Below are 18,109 nucleotides of genomic sequence, written 5' to 3'. Positions count from 1 at the left end.
AGCAAAGAAGGAACTATGAAAAGTCATATGCTCTCAAGAGTTAACAAAATAAAAAACAATCTAGTTTCTTTGGCAAAAGGAAGCCAACTACTTATAATTTTTCCTGGTCATGAAACCTAACAAATTTTTCTCATGTGTTCAGAAATTTTTTTTTCTTACCATCTGTAAATTCATTGAGAAAATTCATAATATTATTTTATGGAGTCCCTCAATGCAAGCCAAGGGCGATATGCCCAAGGACAATTGTACAAAAGCAACTCTATGAAGCACTAAGATAATGCAGTCCACAATGCAGCTCTCAGGTTATCTAGCATTGTCCAAGGACAGAGGAACTGATGAACTGTATCTCCAAGCAGACTTTCATTAATGCTATTTCTTGCAACTACATTTCTATTTAGAATAAGTCAGCCAAGAATCTGAGGTTCAACTTTGTGTCAAACTCTTGGCATATAGGTATTTAAAAGCATAATCTTATATTCTTACAGTTAACTAACTGGAGGATGCTCTTCTGGAAATTAAGAAACAAAGTTGCATATCTGGGTGGATGGTCAAGGAAGAATGTGTGGATAGGGCCAACATTATCCATGAAAATATATAAAGGATCTAACCTAATGCACTGACAGCTGGCATATGATTGTGGACTTTTCAGCTTTCAATTTTAAATAAGACTATATTTCTCTTTTAATTACAATTGAATTTTCACTGGAATTGTTGGCTACTGTGTTGAGCTGGCCAAGGACTTTCTTATACTTCAAAGAGACAAAATCTTGGAAGTAACTGTACATTCACTAGGGAATGCATTCAGCCTGTGCTCTAAAATGCCACTTCGAGAAAAGGCAGTCTGGAAAAGTTCCCTGTTCAGTGATTGTGTTTTAATAAATAAAAAGGCAGCTGTGATGAAGAGAAAGCAGCATATGGGACAAAAAGCCTACAAGTAAATTGTCTGCAGAATGCTGCAGTAATCCCCATGGCATGTGCTTCCTAGAGAATGATGTGACGTTTGTCAACACACGTAGAGCAAACGATAGGAAAAGACTCCCATGTATAATTCATCTCTCTATCAAGTTAAATACACAAATACCTCAATTGTAGGTTGGCACAGACTAAATATTTTAAAGCTTCCCACAGTGCTCTGGGTCCTCATCGTTGCCATTCCAGACAACAACAGGAGACAAGCATTTCCCTCATTCAGAGTAAGCCACTGACAAGCACCTCTCTTCTCTTGGTCAACAAGCACCATCTCTTTATGCTGGCTGATAGTGCTCTCCTTGTCTGGAAGCAATTATAGAGAGACTTCTAGCTAGAAAGAATACTCCCAAGTATACTCATAGGTGTGTCTTACTATTAAATTAGTCAAGTGTAGAATCCTACTCTTCTCTCTTCTCTGGAGAGATTTTTACCATAATATCTACACACTTCAATGAACTCATGTTTATATGAGAGTGTGTGTGTGTGAGAGTGTGTGTGTGCTCCCTTTCCTAGATAGAAACTACTTGAAAATACTGAGCTTTCCTTAGGGTTTTGGTATGCCCAGCACCTCTTAACATAGGCAATGCTTAAAAATTGGCTACAAATGAATAAACGACTACCAAAAGATTTTTCCCCACTATAAGAATATTTGATTTTTGAGTGATTAGCATATCACCATCACCTCACTCCTTAACATGTCCTATTCAAATCATCAAAGGTACATCAATAGCACTCCATACAATAATTCTATGTGGTATTTCTGCATATAAATTCTCATTTGAAATCCAGTTCTATTTGCAAAATTGTACTTCACATGAATAGTCTTTAAAATCATAGTTACTATATAAATTCAGATGCATCTTCAGACTAAGTCTGTGTTGAGTACTCCAAGTAGATTTAAGAAACACAGATGAAAATTAGCCAAGCACATGGATGATGGTTTCTTACTAAATAATTAGTTAAAAGTCATTCATTCTTTGATAAAGCACTGGTTTTCCAGGTCATTTGTTTTTTCTTTAAAAAGAAGACTTTAAGATAGCAAATACAATAGAGACATAATCTATGTAAATAAACAGTACCCAAGGATAATGCCAATATCCGCTGGATCATGGAAAAAGCAAGAGAGTTCCAGAAAAACATCTATTTCTGCTTTATTGACTATGCCAAAGCCTTTGACTGTGTGGATCACAACAAACTGTGGAAAATTCTTAGAGAGATGGGAATACCAGACCACCTGACCTGCCTCTTGAGAAATCTGTATGCAGGTCAGGAAGCAACAGTTAGAAATGGACATGGAACAACAGACTGGTTCCAAATAGGAAAAGGAGTACATCAAGGCTGTATATTGTCACCGTGCTTGTTTAACTTATATGCAGAGTACATCATGAGAAACGCTGGACTGGAAGAAACACAAGCTGGAATCAAGATTGCTGGGAGAAATATCAATAACCTCAGACATGCAGATGACACCACCCTTATGGCAGAAAGTGAAGAGGAACTAAAAAGCCTCTTGATGAAAGTGAAAGAGGAGAGTGAAAAAGTTGGCTTAAAGCTCAACATTCAGAAAACAAAGATCATGGCATCCAGTCCCATCACTTCATGGCAAATAGATGGGGAAACAGTAGAAACAGTGTCAGAATTTATTTTTTGGGCTCCAAAATCACTGCAGATGGTGACTGCAGCCATGAAATTAAAAGATGCTTACTCCTTGGAAGAAAACTTATGACCAACCTAGAGAGCATATTCAAAAGCAGAGACATTACTTTGCCAACAAAGGTCCGTCTAGTCAAGGCTATGGTTTTTCCAGTGGTCATGTATGGATGTGAGAGTTGGACTGTGAAGAAGGCTGAGTGCCAAAGAATTGATGCGAACTGTGGTGTTGGAGAAGACTCTTGAGAGTCCCTTGGACTGCAAGGAGATCCAACCAGTCCATTCTGAAGGAGATCAGCCCTGGGATTTCTTTGGAAGGAATGATGCTAAAGCTGAAACTCCAGTACTTTGGCCACCTCATGCGAAGAGCTGACTCACTGGAAAAGACTCTGATGCTGGGAGGGATTGGGGGCAGGAGGAGAAGGGGACGACCGAGGATGAGATGGCTGGATGGCATCACGGACTCGATGGACATGAGTCTGAGTGAACTCCGGGAGTTGATGATGGATGGGGAGGCCTGGTGTGTTGCGATTCATGGGGTCGCAAAGAGTTGGACACGACTGAGCGACTGAACTGAACTGAAGGATAATGCCAGTTGTAAAAATAAATTTGCTCTTTGCATCAAATGACATACCATAAAGAGATAAAGAAGCAAACATTTTGCTTCCCAGTTCATTCATGGCCAAAGAGGACCAAGAGGAGGGAGGAAAGTAGTGGGCTCCTAACACTAATAAGAATCAGTATGACCCTCTAAAAATGAACAGTTAACACATATTAATGGCTCACTATATATCAAGCCCTGTTCCATCCCATTCATTATTATTAACATGTCTCTTTTAAGAATGAGAAAACAGGTTTAAAGAGGTTAAGCTTCCCCAAAGCCACATGGCTGACTATTTGTAGAGCTAGAATTAGAAACTTGATGTATTTAACACCAAGCCTGAGGAGGTAACCCAGACCCAAATGGCCCTGTCTCACCGGGAACTCACAGAAGAACAGAGGAGAGAAACAAAGCCTGCATGTTCCCTAAAGGCCAGACTGCATTCTGCCTCTGTTGTATACTCTCATCCAATCCTGAGGCTTTTAAACCCAGGTAGATACTGCAAATTCTTGTATGTATATCCCATGCCCTACCTTTCCCTCAAGTTTCACAGATATAGTTAATTACCGTCCATACATCTTTATTTGGATATTTAGCTGTCATCTCAAATCTAACATGTCTGAAACTCTGAAACTGAATTCTTGATTTTTTTCCCTTTCATTGTACTAACCAGTCATTGAGACTGAAAACCTAGACATTATCCTTGGCTTCTCTCCTTCTGTAACACCTCACAATATATCCAGAAGCATGTTCTTTCAACACCATGTGAGAGGTATGTCCTAAATCCAGTCACTTTTCAGCATTCCACCTCTAGTACCCAAGCCCCAGTGGCTCCCCTTGGACCACTCCTTATCAGTCTCCCTCAAACCACCATTGCCTTTCCGCTGGGCCACAGCAGCAGCCTCCCTGCCTGAGGCCTCCTCATGTTTCTCCTAGGTTACTCCAGCAACCTCTCTGCTTACCTCCCTGCCTTCACTCTTGCTCTTTCACCTTCACTGGCCCTTTTAGTCTATTCTCTAGTCAGTAGCCAAGTGATGTTTTAAATTATGAAATAGATTCATGTCACTTCCCTTGCTAAAAATGTTTCTCATGTCTCCCCAGGCTTCTCTGGTGGCTTGGATGATGAAGAATCCACCTGCAATGCAGGAGACCCCGGTTCACTTCCTGGGTTGGGAAGATCCCCTGGAAAAAGGATATGCTACCCACTTGTTGTCTTAGGCTTCCCTGGTGGTGCAGACGGTAAAGAATCTGCCTGCAGTGAGGGAGACCTGGCTTTGATCTCTGGGTTGGGAAGATCTCCTGAAGAAGGGAACAGCTACCCACTCCAGTATTCTTGCCCGGAGAATTCCATGGACAGAGGAGCATGGCAGGCTACAATCCATGGGGTCACATGCAAAGAGTCAGACAGAACTGAGTGACTTTCACTTTCACTTTTCTTTCAGTGTCTCCCCATCAGAAATTTAGGGCCAAATCCAAAGTCTTCACCATGGCCTACAAAGTTCTACATCTGATCCAACTCTCAGCTATTTCTCAGATCTCATTCTTATTGCTTGTCCACTGTGCTGTTATATGGGCTTTCTGGCTTGTTCTCAGCTCTGGGCCTCAACTCCATGCTATTCTTTTTGCCTGGACTTCTCTCTTCTAGATCTTCAGATGTCTCACTCTTTTATTTCATTCAGATCTTTGCCCAGATGTTCCACACTATCTAAAATAACCCTCCTTCTATAATGCCTTATTTCTTTCTTCTGCTTTCCTTTTCTTCTTGTCACTCACGAGTAGCTGATATCATAGTATATGTTGTTTTGCTGTGTGTCTCACCCACTAGAATGTCATTTTCATGAGTAAAAAGACTTCAAGTTGTATCCCCAGGACCTAGAACAGAACCTATCATAGTATATACATAATCAGTAAATATCTATTGACTGAATGTTGCTTCTTCAGAGTCAAACAAAAAGCCTAGCACATATTTGGTAAAATATATGTGTGTGTATATATATATATATAATTAAAATGGACAGGAATACAAAGGGAGTGTGGTATGTGAGTGAAATGTGTTTTGAACCAGCCAGACTTAAGGTAGCAAGGTTACTTTTTTCCAGTTTTACTGAGGTATAATTGACAAAACTGCAATATATTTAATGTGTACAACAGGATGACTTCATATATGTATATGTAAAGCTTACCTGGTGGCTCTGCGGTAAAGAATTCACCTGCCAATGCAGGAGATATGGGTTCGATCCCTGGTTGGGAGATGCCCTGGAGGAGGGCATGGCAACTCACTCCAGTGTTCTTGCTTGGAAAATCTGATGGACAGAGAAGCCTGGCAAGGCCATAGTCCATGGAGTCGCAAAAGAGTCGGACATGACTTAGTAACTAAACAACAACAACATACACAGTGAAAAGGATTCCTACCACTGAGTTAACTAAAACATTCATCACTTCATATATGTACCTCATTTTTCCCCTCTGGTGAGAACAATTAAGTTCTATTCTCATGTGTGTGTGTGTGTGTGTGTGTGTGTGTTAGTTGCTTAGTCATGTCTGACTCTTTGCAACCCCATAGACTGTAGCCCACCAGGCCCCTCTGTCCATGGGATTCTCCAGGCAAGAACACTGGAGTGGGTTGACATTTCCTTCTCCAAAAGGAACTCTTTGCAACCCCATGGACTGTAGCCTACCAGGTTCCTACATTCACGGAATTTTCCAGGCAAGAATACTGGAGTGGGTTGCCATTTCCTTCTCCATCTATTCTCTTAGCAAATTGCAATTATTTAATGTGGTATTATCAACGATACTCAACACGTTATGTTAGATCCTCAGACTCTACTATCTTATAACTGGAAGTTTGTACTCTTATCAACTTTTCCCTGTATGCCCCAACCTGAGCCTCCGGCAACCACCTTTTGAACTACTGTTTCTATGAGTTCTTTTTTTTTTTTTTTTTTTTTAAGGAAATCACAAGTGATATTGTGCAATATTTGTCTCCCTCTATTTGGTTTATTTTACCTTGCATGCCACTTTTCATGTCCTATTCAAGGTATGGCAGAGAGTCGAGGTGAGAATGGGTGAGTAGGCCAAAGAACAGGTTCACTTTGAAATCCTATCCCTTGCAGTGTATTAATGACCAGAGAATCCTACCCAGGTAATCAATTCCTTCTTTGTAAATGATGGAGCTGGGTTTTGCATGATGGAGGAGAGGATGAAATCTCCATTCAGACTGCCTTTTCATTCTACTTTGCAGAATTAGTATTCTTGCCAAGTAGCACCCAGGCTGGGCTTAAACATCTCCAGTGCCTAAAAAGTCACTGTCACATTTACTCAAAGTTTCCTGATTGAAGGCAGGAGGAGAAGGGGATGACAGAGGATGAGATGGTTGGATGGCATCACCGACTCAAAGGACATGAGTTTGAGCAAGCTCCGGGAGTTGGTGATGGACAGGGAAGCCTGGCATGCTGCAGTCTATAGGGTCTCAAAGAGTCGTACGTGACTGAGTGACTGAACTGCCAGCTCCATCAGTTCTCCCAAATCATATATTTTCCTTTGACAAATATAAGTGCTAAGCAAATCTAAAAAGAAAAGGAAAGAGCATCTACTGTGTACCAATAATTGTACTTTACTCAACTAACTTTATTTAATGCTAATAAATATCTGAGATGTAGAAATCATTATCCCCCAATTTAGAGCTGATATATTATAATTAATATCTAGAGAGATGATGGGACTTATATAAAATTTGAACTGAGACAATTTCATGCTTTTGTGAAAAACAAAATAAAAAATGAGATAAGTAAATAAAACATCACATAGGGGTTAACATTTATGATCTAAACAAGAAATTAGGTGGCACACTCTAGCTAATACAGAAAAAAGTTTAAAGCAGGACTATTTTTAAAGGTGGAAGCAGAGTATAGGAAAACCAGTATAGATAGTGCTGTAACCAGAGTTAAAATACCAACTGGAGGCAAGAAATGGAAAGGTGAGAGAGGAGTGGTTACTAGACCCTGGAAGTTGAGAGGGCCACTTTACAGCAACTACAACTTAAATCAAGGGACATAACCCGCCAGTATGACCCCTCGGAATGGAAACTGGAGAAATAAAAACCACATTACTATTTCTTGCTACCCTCTCCTACCCCGATTCTCATCTTTTGGTGGTAGTCCTGATTGGCTGAATGGAAACCAAATGTCAAGGGAGTCTGTTGATGGGGTCCATACAGGCCAGTCTGGGGGCAAGGTGGGAGATAGAGCAAAAGGGTGAAGAGAGGATCAGGTGGGACAAATGGGGAACATGCAGCATACCCTCATGAAAAAAGCCAGGCATGCTTTTAAATAACCCTGCATTTGGATTATACTTCTTTGTCTAAATTGCCACATTGTATGCTTTAACCTGCCAACTCTTGTTTTGTTCACTATAATGCTCAAAACAAAAGATTCTCTTTAAATGACTATGATTTTGCAATTACAGCCCAATTTAATGAAAATTATGTGCTTTTTTCATATCAACTCTGAAAATTCCTCTTTGGTACTTCATGAACATCCCACAGTTCTTTCAGAGCATTTATATATAGCTTTTTTTAATTGTTTCTGTAAAACAATTAGAATTTCATTATTATATTTGAAATTTTAATATAGTCATTATAATGTCAAAGGAAACTTTTCTGAGACATATTCATATTTTGATATTAATGGAAGTGCTATTATAATGTTAATAGAAAAATGGGCTTAATCAATTATTTAATTCATTCATTAAAACTCAAGGGAATGTAAAACAAACAACTCATTTAAAACAACAAAAAGGATTGTGTTTTAGAAACGTTCAAAGTATATTCAATAATTTTAAATAATTTTAAGCTGGAATGGCTAATCCCAGAGGAATAAAAAGAGCACATAATATGAAAAGAAGAATGTCATATGAAAAGAACACAGCCCTTTGAGTTAGGAGGACTTGGATGAAAGTCCCAGCTCTGCAGTATATTAGCTGTGATTTTGCAAAGTATCTTCAAGTTTCTAAGCCTATGTTTCTTTGTCTACAAAATGCGTGAAATAATGTGTAACTCACAGCAACTGTTTGAGGATTGTGGTAAATAAAATACTGAAAGATTCTATGACAGTGCTTAGCACCTTGAAGATGTTCAGGAAATAGGTATTATCGATTAGCCTTTATTCTTGGCTAGGGCTTCTTTCCGATATTCTGCCTTCATTCTCACTCAAGGATCTCTTTGCCTTCATCTTCCACACCAGAACTGAAACTAGTCCTAAGAAAGGAGTCCTTTGCTTTCTCTCCTATGGGCCCTGTGTTATCATTCTTTAGTCCCCGGGACAAAGGCAATAGCTAAGCCAAAGACCCATATATCCTACCATGTATTTCTCTAAGTCTTAGAACAGAAAAGGAAAGGATAGTCTAAGGTTTTTTTTGTGTTTTTTAATGCCTCCAATAGAAGTGAAATCACTCTTCAATTCTGTTGCATCTAAAATCCAAGGCAAGGGCAGGGGAGCTGAAGATAGGATACCTGAAACTTCAACCCAGGAATGATAATGACCTTTTCCACTGGTTCCACATGCTTGGCTCAATCTTCCCCTAGCAAAGTTGGTGGCAAATGAGATTGGATTTAGGAGCAACAGTAGGTATTCGCATTATTCCAATTTTAGAAGGTAAGAACCAAGGTAAAAGTCAAACCATATTTTGTTTAGGAGGAGGGACATAGGGGTAGCTGCCAATCATACTAACTTCTAAGATCCATTCAACACAACTGAAAGCATAATGAGATGATGGTAACCATTGCATGTAACAGACCTATCCTTTGTGCGGTTGGAAATAAGACCTTGATGGTGGTGTAGAGGTGTTTGTGTAGGAGAGAAGACTCCCATGCCTGTACTACAACAGATTTTTACTAATAGTTTAGAGAGGTAAGGTAGGTCCTTAGCTTCAGGCTTTCATTTTGCTGAGATTTGCAAAATTGAGGTCAATGCTGACATTTTCCAGATAATAAGAACAGAAGCTATATCCTATAACCAGGGGTCTTCCTTCTGTCTTCTTCCCCCATGCAGCACTAAGACTCTTTCCTAGATTAAACTATGAAATAAATGTTTAAACTATATTAGATTAGAGGGTTTCGAAATCATTGGCTGGCTCGACACAGCCACACATCTGGTTGTCGGCTATTAAATGATTGGGTTTGAGGCCATCATTTTGTCCTTTCTGACTCCAAATCCTAAGTTCTTTTCACCTGCCAACTTTGTGTATCAAGAAGACTCAAAAATCTTAAGATAAAGGATAATGTCCTAAGGATGGAAACTCAGGAAAAAGAGAAAAATAGCTTTAGGAGGCAAGACCAGAACTAATTTGTTGGGCTAATTGTTTTAGGTTCACCTCACAGTTTTGGCCAATGAAGATTTATCTCTTTATCTAAACACTATGTTTGTCCTAGTCACAGAGAATCTTTCTGGCTCCCTCACTTTAGTCACCTCACCAAAATTGCTACTACCTTTCCAATTATTTCCTTGAGCTTCATTTCCCTCATCTGAAAAAAAAGGAATCAGCACATTTTATGGTTAGTACAGAAATTAGAGAAAATAGATGTAAAACAACCAGACTGTTGTTGCTGTTGTTCAGTTGCTCAGTTGTGTCTGGCTCTTTGTGACTCCATGGACTGCAGCTCTAGACTATTACCTGGGTAATAAATGGTAGCTATCCATGAATTGGGTTGTTTCTCTTTCTAGCAACATCATCAGAATACCTTACAATTGTCTATTTTCATATTTGTCTTTCCCACTAGACTATGACCAACTCAAGGGTATTGGGCCCGTGTCTGCTCACCTCTGCATTCTCAGCACTCACAAAGAAAACTCTCAAATATTTGTCAAAGGAATGAAAAAGTAAATGGCTCTCCTTCTCTGAACAGTGCTCTGCCAGCCCAAATGCTTGCAGCCACCTGAATGGCACTTGTAGCTTACTGGGCAGAGAGTGGTAAGGAGGCCCTTTGTAAAGATGACCTTTAAATTTTGGCTCCCTTCAAGCCCCCTTTTCCTGCTTTTACTCTTATTTCATAGAAAGAGAGATGAGAGGAGACATCAAGGGAAAGGACATCAAATCCTGAAGAGCTTAGATGCAATTTGCACCTCTACAGATTGCCCTGAGGACCTTAAATTGCAACTAATTATCACCAGTAATTAGGGTTGCTCTTCAGAGAGGAAAAAATAGTGTCCTGTAGAGAGCACCCCATGTTCCTCAAGGAAAAATTCAGACGGGACAGATGTCACTCCCTTCCCAGCATCTTTCCCTGATAAGGAGTTCCAGTCTGCTTCAATGGCTGACTCAGACACTTAACTGCCTTGATCAACAAGATACTAATGACAATAATAGCACAATGCATCCTGAAAATGTTCTGAAATTTAAAAAGAGCTTTCATTGCCAATATCTTACTAGATTCTCAGATCAGTCTTATAACAGAAATAAGATTAATTCATCCATTCATTGTATACCTACCATGTGCAATTTATTCTGCTGAGCAATATTACTGAAAATATAGTAATAGACACACTCATAAGATATTTGCCTTTACAGAATTTGAAGACCATGCAAGAAGCAGTAAATAAATATGCCTTTATAGCCCAATGTGATCAAGGCTATAATAAAAGTACAGGTAATTATGTTTTAAAATATATCCCCATATTACAGAAATATGACCAGGTATCTAAGCGGTTTAGTCACAAAGTTGTGTCCAACTCTTGTGACCCCAATCTGTTCATGGGATTCTCCAGGCAAGAATACTGGAGTAGGTTGCCATTTCCTTCTTCAAGGTAACTAGGAAGAGGTAGCATTTGACCATCACTGCAAATGCATGAAAGGCTAGTAAAAACTCCATTGTGAAAATAAAGAAACTGAAGTTCACAGAAGTGAAGTAACTTGCTCATGGTTATACAGTAAGTAGAGAAGCAAAAACCTAGGTCCCTCAACTTGAAGTCTGGCTTGTCCTGAGAGAGCACCTCTCCTGAATATAGAATTTGCCTCTACAGCTTTTCTATGGATGTCTATCTAGCTTTTGCTTAAATATATTTAGGGACAAAATGTGTATCACCTCATTAAGTATCTCATTTCATTGTAAGATAGAGCTCATTTTTTTTTAATGTTCTTGCCTAACAGAAATAGCAATCAGGAGGAGATTCTGTGCTTAGCAAGAGAAAGGGCTTGGACATAGCTGTGGATACAGAACTTTTGACTTTCCAGAGTTTTGTAAGCTAGACAGGAAATGAAAGATCTGATTAAAGTGAAAAGAATGGAATAGGCCAAGAGTTGATGAGGATTTGGAACAACCAGAATTCCCATACATTGTTGGTAGGAGTATCACTTGGCCCTACTGGCAGTGTTTATAAGGAAGAACATATTGTATAATATGTTCTACCTTAACACAACTGAGCGACTTTCACTTTCAAGACTCATTTGAGACTTCTTATCTTCAGAACTGTATGAGAATATATTTTTGTTGATTTGAGCCACTAACTTGATGGTAATTTGTTAGAGCAGCAACAGGAAACTAATTCAACATGCATATTCAATGACTAAAAACTTCCTCTCTCATACACCCAACAGAAGTATAAACATATGTGCATCACAAGACATATCGAATAATATTCTTAGAACTCTCTTCTGAAAGATCTGGTGTCATTATGATGAGGACCTGGAGTGGCCAGGGGCTCCCAGGTGAAACTTGAGAATGCAACTGACATGGAAAAAGGCAGAATCGAGAGGAAGAGGGGAGTCGGAAGCCAGATTTGTCCTGAATTCTTACAGTATGAGCCCAACTTTTTTATTGGGGTAGGTTTTCTGTTAGTTGAAACAAAGTGAGTCTCAAATGATATGAGAAACTCTGATCAATTGGGAGTGACCACCTAGAGTGCCATATTGAGGAAGCTCTTTCCCTGAAGTCTCCAGAAGAAAGGTTTGAGCCCTCCCAAAACTCAGATTTTAGACTTACAGAACTAATTTTGGACGTCCAATCTACAGAACTGTAAAAGAAGAAATGTGCATTATTTTAAGTCAAAAAGTCAATAAGTAAATAAAATGATAATATTCTTAGAATACTATTTGTAATACACAAATCTGGAAAGCACCCAAATGCCATCAAAAGTATAATGGATAAATATATTGTGCAAGTAAATCAAGGCAGTAATTATCCTTGGGGGAGAGGAGCATATGGAAGGCTTTTAAGATGCTGGCAATGTTTTTATTCTTGATCTGGGTGCTGGTTACATAGGAGTGTTTAGACAGGGAAAATTTATCTTGCTGTAGATTTATGATACATGCACTTTTATGTTTGCATATTAAACTTTAATAAAAAGCTTAGAAACACCTGGACCCTCTGGAGGTTACCTATGAAAGCAAGGTCAGTGGGCATTTGCCTAAGGCCCAGGGCTTAAAAACTAGAAAGACTTGGCTCCTAGTAATTATTTAATAATGTCTGCTTCTTTTTGGCTTGCAGAAAAGCCTTTCATGCCTGTTACAGACACATTCTTACTGTGTGTGACTTTACAGACATATTATTCCACCTGATTGAAAAATTCAGCTTGTTACATGCCATAATGGAGTCATGTAATTGCTTCTGCAAGGAAGAGCTTTGTTGTGGTGGAGAAAACATGGGTCGGAGAAGCAGGAGACGTAGGCTTAAATTTTGGCTCTGTCACTGACCTGCTACAGTACAAGTTACTTCACTCTAAGGTCATCTGTAAGGTTTCAACATGATACAAAAATACTCCCAGTCGCGCTCCAAACCTGGCCCTTCCAGATCAGCATAAATGTAGTCTATCTGAACAAGGGAGATTTCACCCAGGAAGGTATAGAGAGGGGAGGAGGTGGAATATGTCTAAGCCCTCATTGTCTGGTCAAACTGGATGAGAAAGACCCAAGACAGCCCTGGGAAAGGTCTCAAAAACTGAGCTGCTTTAAGGCAGAGCTGTTCTGGCTTGAGATGTGAGAACAGATATGACCTGAGACAGAAAAAAATGCCAGAGGAGTATTTTTACTTTACCAATTATCATAACTAAAGGGAAAAGGTGTGGTGTAGTCACAGCAATAGGTCAGAAAGCAGAGATTCCAACATGCATGCAAGAAATGGAAATTAGCATAGACAAAGGCGAAGGCTTTGGTCTGTGAACAGCATCCCTCAGGGCTGTAAGTTCACTGCAACCTGGCTAACATGAGGGTACTCAGAGATTTTAAAGGGGTACTGCTGGACAGAGAAGCTGGTGCTTGATGAGTTTAAGCAAGGAGACTTCTTTTTAGCTAAACACTTCCCATGTGAGCCTGGACTTGGGGCACACTGCCTCTCTCCCACGGATGGCTTTTGCAGATGGAAGAAAAGTCCAGAAATCTATTTTGACACTTGGCAATATGCTACCCAATGGTTTTCTGTTGTGTTCTATGACCTTTTTGCTGTATGTCTGTTTTGTTATTGATTTTAATTACGGAATATAATTTCTGGCATGAGGACTCGGGCAGCTCCCTCCGGCTGGCCAAGCTCTTGCCAGAGCCTCCCAGAGGAAGGCAAATGGAAAAGCAGTATGGCTGAAAGCTGCGTGCTATTCCTTACAAAGGACACAATGGGTTCTTTTCATGTAAATGTCACTGCTATGATCTGATGCTTCTTCGCCAACCCACTAAGGACAAAGGGGAATGGGATGTGGAAACAGAAACACTTGCCAGTTGCTGGGCTCATTTCAGCAAACAACAAAGGAACTTGCAAAGCACAGCCTCAAACCAGGTATATGGTGTGCCTAAACTATGAGGGAGACAGCCAATTTTCCAAAAGTTCAGGTCTGAAACAATACCACTAGGTGTGTATGAGATGGGTATACACATTTTACCTTCTTGAGGCAAAGAGTCATGGAGTGTGAATCTGGAGAACTGAGTTCTAGCCCCAGCTTTCTTGGTAACTACCTGAGACCCTAGGCAAGACGCTTAATGTCTCAGACACTAATCTCCTAACCTGAGAAATAAGATGATTTGATTCAATAACTGTCTCCACTGTGCTAGACATTGTGCTGTGTGGCTTCATTTAATCAGCTTAACAACTCTGCCAGGAAAACATTATCCAAGTTCCTGGGGGCAGAAACTGTCTCTTCTATTGCATTTATCTCTCCTTACTATAATTTATTTATGCAATGCCTGCATCTCACTCTAGATTGTGACACCTTCACTGCAAAACGGGGCTGATTTAACCTTGTGTCCTTAGTGTCCAGGACCTGTCAGAGTAAGGCACATGCAAGAAGAACAAGGGTTGTTTGAGATTAAAGTCCAACTGACCTTTGACTTCGCTAAACACAACCTAGGAGTAGAAAGTTGTGAGAAAGCCTCCCTGTGCTGTTGGCTTCTTTGACAACACAGCAGGAACACTGTCTCTTACACACACACACACACACACACACAATCGTTACAGAGTGTGAGTGGGAACAGCTCAGGGTCTACTAGAAAATGTCAGGACTGACAGTGTTGGGAACTGGGTGCAATTTGAGGGAAACTTGTCCTTGGATCCATGAAGCAGAAACTGAAATAGATACAAGCACATAGGATATTCAAAGAGGACCCCTGGAATCAACCAACACCTGTGGAAAGGAGAGGATAAAGGGAGGAGTAAGTGGAGGCAAAAGTTATCTGTGATAGAAGCACAGGGATGGCCCTAGCTACATCATTGGGGAACTCTGGATGGAGCTACAATGATCTTTCAGAGTTGTCCCAAGTTAGGCCCGTACAATCAGCCTCTAGATGTGGAACCCTCAAGCAGAAGCATGACTTTGAGCTGGGCATCTCTGTGCAACTGAGGCAGTCCCTCGGGGACTTAAAGCTGCTAACACTTGCTGTGAGCCTTCCCAGGATCTGGGCAGTTAAGTCTTCCTTGAAAGGAAATTTGGGTGTGGCACCAGTGTTTACAATAGAGCTCAAGGGACTGGCAAAGGGTCAAGGGGCATAAAGTTCTGACAAGACTGGACAGCTGGTGGAGAGGGATAAGAGAACATATGCCAGATTAGAAGTCAGGTCAAGCACCCTGGGGTCCTGGAAGTGGCATGACAGGGCCAGGGATCAGAATCCAAGCTGGCATTGGCTCAAGCCCAGGGAGTCAGGCAATGTTCACATGGTGAGGCAGAGGTTGACTGACAACACAGACACAATTTTAAAGCCAGCAGCTAAAATACTTCCAGGAAGTAACACTAAGAAATTGGGAAAGAAGGAAATTACTATCTCTTGAGTTTCCACCGTTTTTCCTAATAATTCCAAAATAGGGTGCTGTATTATATCATATTACAAATGAGGATGCTGAGGCACAAAAGATTTCATAAGATGTCTTAATAAGTTGTAGAGCTGACATTCATGTCCAAATTGGTGAAACTGAAAGCACCTAGACCCAGGGCAGTTCAAGCTTCCTATGTATAAGAGCTAACTATGTATAAGGCCAGCTGAAAGAAGGCTTAGAGACCTAAAGGTCCTGTATGCATTAGGTGAATCACCCCTCTGTGGAGACTTGGCTTTCTAACTTTTCAAATGAAAACAAATGAACAAATAAAAAGTTCTTTAGAAATTTTATTATCTGTCAATATATGAACCTAATGATACTAGCAAATGCTTCCAAATAAGACTGTTCTATACAGGAAAATGGCTAAGAGAATGGGTTTTCAAGTCAGAAAGACCTGGGTTCAATTCCTGACTCATTGACAATGAAAATTTCATAGATAGGTGTGTGTGTGTGTCTGTGTGTGTCTATGTGTGTGCGTGTATGTGTGTCTGTGTGTGTGTGCGTGTGTTTGAGGTGAGATATTTTAAAAGCATCTAGAAAAGAATGAGATAAATAGAGTTCAGAGGGTGTTCCATTTTCAGTTTAGGCTTTATAAAACAAACTCCCTCTGAGTGGTTCTTACGGAGGAACAGTTTTGTTCTTTTAGAGTGTGAGCAACTATTTAGAATTCCCATATTTCCCCAGTAGAGAACTCAGCAGTTAACTAAGAACCTGGCTGGGAGTTCTTAGTGAGAGATCCTTGTGACAGCTGAGACTACCTAAGATAGATCATACGAGAGGGAATATGAAGCTGTGCCCTCCAGAGAGGATGTGCAGGCCTTGACAAAGAGAAAGAGAGAGACAGAGAGAGCGAGAGAATGAGGTAGGGTGGGGGAAGGACACAGCAATAGGTTTTAGCAGCATATGCTGCTATGGATTAAATGTGTGTATTCCCTGTAAAATTCATATATTGAAGGCTTAAACTTCATTGTGATGATATACAGAGGTAGGGTCTTTGGGAAGAAATTAAGTCATGAGGATCAAGCCTTCATGAATGTAATTAGTGCCCTTACAAGAAGAAACAAGAGTGAGACAATCTCTCTCTCCACCATGTGAGCACACAGTGAGATGGGGATACCTGAAAACCAGGAAGTGGGTCCTCATCAGAAACTGAATCAGCTAGCACCCTGATCTCGGATTTCTAGTTTCCAGGACTGTGAGGGGGAAAAGAAAGAAACTGTTATTTAAGCTACTCAGTCTATAGTATCCATTAGAGTGGACCAAGCTGACAAGAGAGAAGCCCTCAGGAGGGCTGGTGTACCTCAGTGGTCTTCTGTCTGGGGAGGAACCCAGGCAAGCCATCCCATACCCAAGATGAAGTAGGATCCAGAAAACATTTGTGGATACAAAACTCAAGAGCCCTCTTTTTGCCACTAGGTCAGTACTTCAGATATTATTTTCGAAGGGAGGAGGAGAGCAGGGAGGGAAGCAGAAGTCTGAAAGACTAGGTAATTCTACCTAAAGAGCAATGAATATATGAAGGAGCAGTTTGATTATGACACAGGAATAAGTTTACTGGTTTGGAATAAAATTTAGTATAACTGCTGGGGTTTTTTTGTTTGTTTGTTTGTTTGTTTCTGAGCACATGGGAACTCCTGAAGAAGATCAGAAGGGGAGATGTTACGTTTTGATTGTGTGGACTGAGTAAAATTTCTGTCCTCATTATAATAATATAATCTTAAATTTGATGTGTGCTTTACAATTTCAGAAGAAGAAAATGGCAACCCACTCCGCTATCCTTGTGGGAGAATTCCACAGACAGAGGAGCCCAGCAGGCTACAGTCCATGGGATCTTATAGAGTCAGACACAGCTGAACAACTAACACAATTTCATGGTATTAGACTTTGTGTCTTATTCCCTATCATATCTCTAATGGCTTACAGTTATTGACACATAATGGGATTTTAGTAAATAGCTGTTCAGTTCAGTTCAGTTCAGTCGCTCAGTCGTGTCTGACTCTTTGCGACCCCATGAATCGCAGCACGCCAGGCCTCCCTGTCCATCACCATCTCCCGGAGTTCACTCAGACTCACGTCCATCGAGTCCGTGATGCCATCCAGCCATCTCATCCTCTGTCGTCCCCTTCTCCTCCTGCCCCCAATCCCTCCCAGCATCAGAGTCTTTTCCAATGAGTCAACTCTTTGCATGAGGTGGCCAAAGTACTGGAGTCTCAGCTTTAGCATCATTCCTTCCAAAGAAATCCCAGGGCTGATCTCCTTCAGAATGGACTGGTTGGATCTCCTTGCAGTCCAAGGGACTCTCAAGAGTCTTCTCCAACACCACAGTTCAAACGCATCAATTCTTCGGCACTCAGCCTTCTTCCCAGTCCAACTCTCACATCCATACATGACCACTGGAAAAACCATAGCCTTGACTAGACGGATCTTAGTCGGCAAAGTAATGTCTCTGCTTTTGAATATGCTCTCTAGGTTGGTCATAAGTTTTCTTCCAAGGAGTAAGCGTCTTTTAATTTCATGGCTGCAGTCACCATCTGCAGTGATTTTGGAGCCCAAAAAAATAAAGTCTGACACTGTTTCCACTGTTTCCCCATCTATTTCCCATGAAG

General features: G+C 40.5%; 1 protein-coding gene across 1 annotated transcript in view; it reads right to left on the bottom strand.

Annotated features, from left to right (window-relative positions):
• The window catches only part of LOC120856591 (cytosolic carboxypeptidase 6-like), a 670,594-nt gene that overhangs the window by 23,107 nt on the left and 629,378 nt on the right, over nt 1-18,109 (bottom strand). The window lies entirely within an intron of this gene.

This window comes from Oryx dammah, unplaced genomic scaffold, assembly GCF_014754425.2.
Source record: "Oryx dammah isolate SB20612 unplaced genomic scaffold, SCBI_Odam_1.1 HiC_scaffold_28, whole genome shotgun sequence".
Taxonomy (NCBI): domain Eukaryota; kingdom Metazoa; phylum Chordata; class Mammalia; order Artiodactyla; family Bovidae; genus Oryx; species Oryx dammah.
The sequence above is the reverse complement of the archived record's forward strand: the minus strand, read 5'-3'. Positions and strand labels throughout refer to the sequence as shown.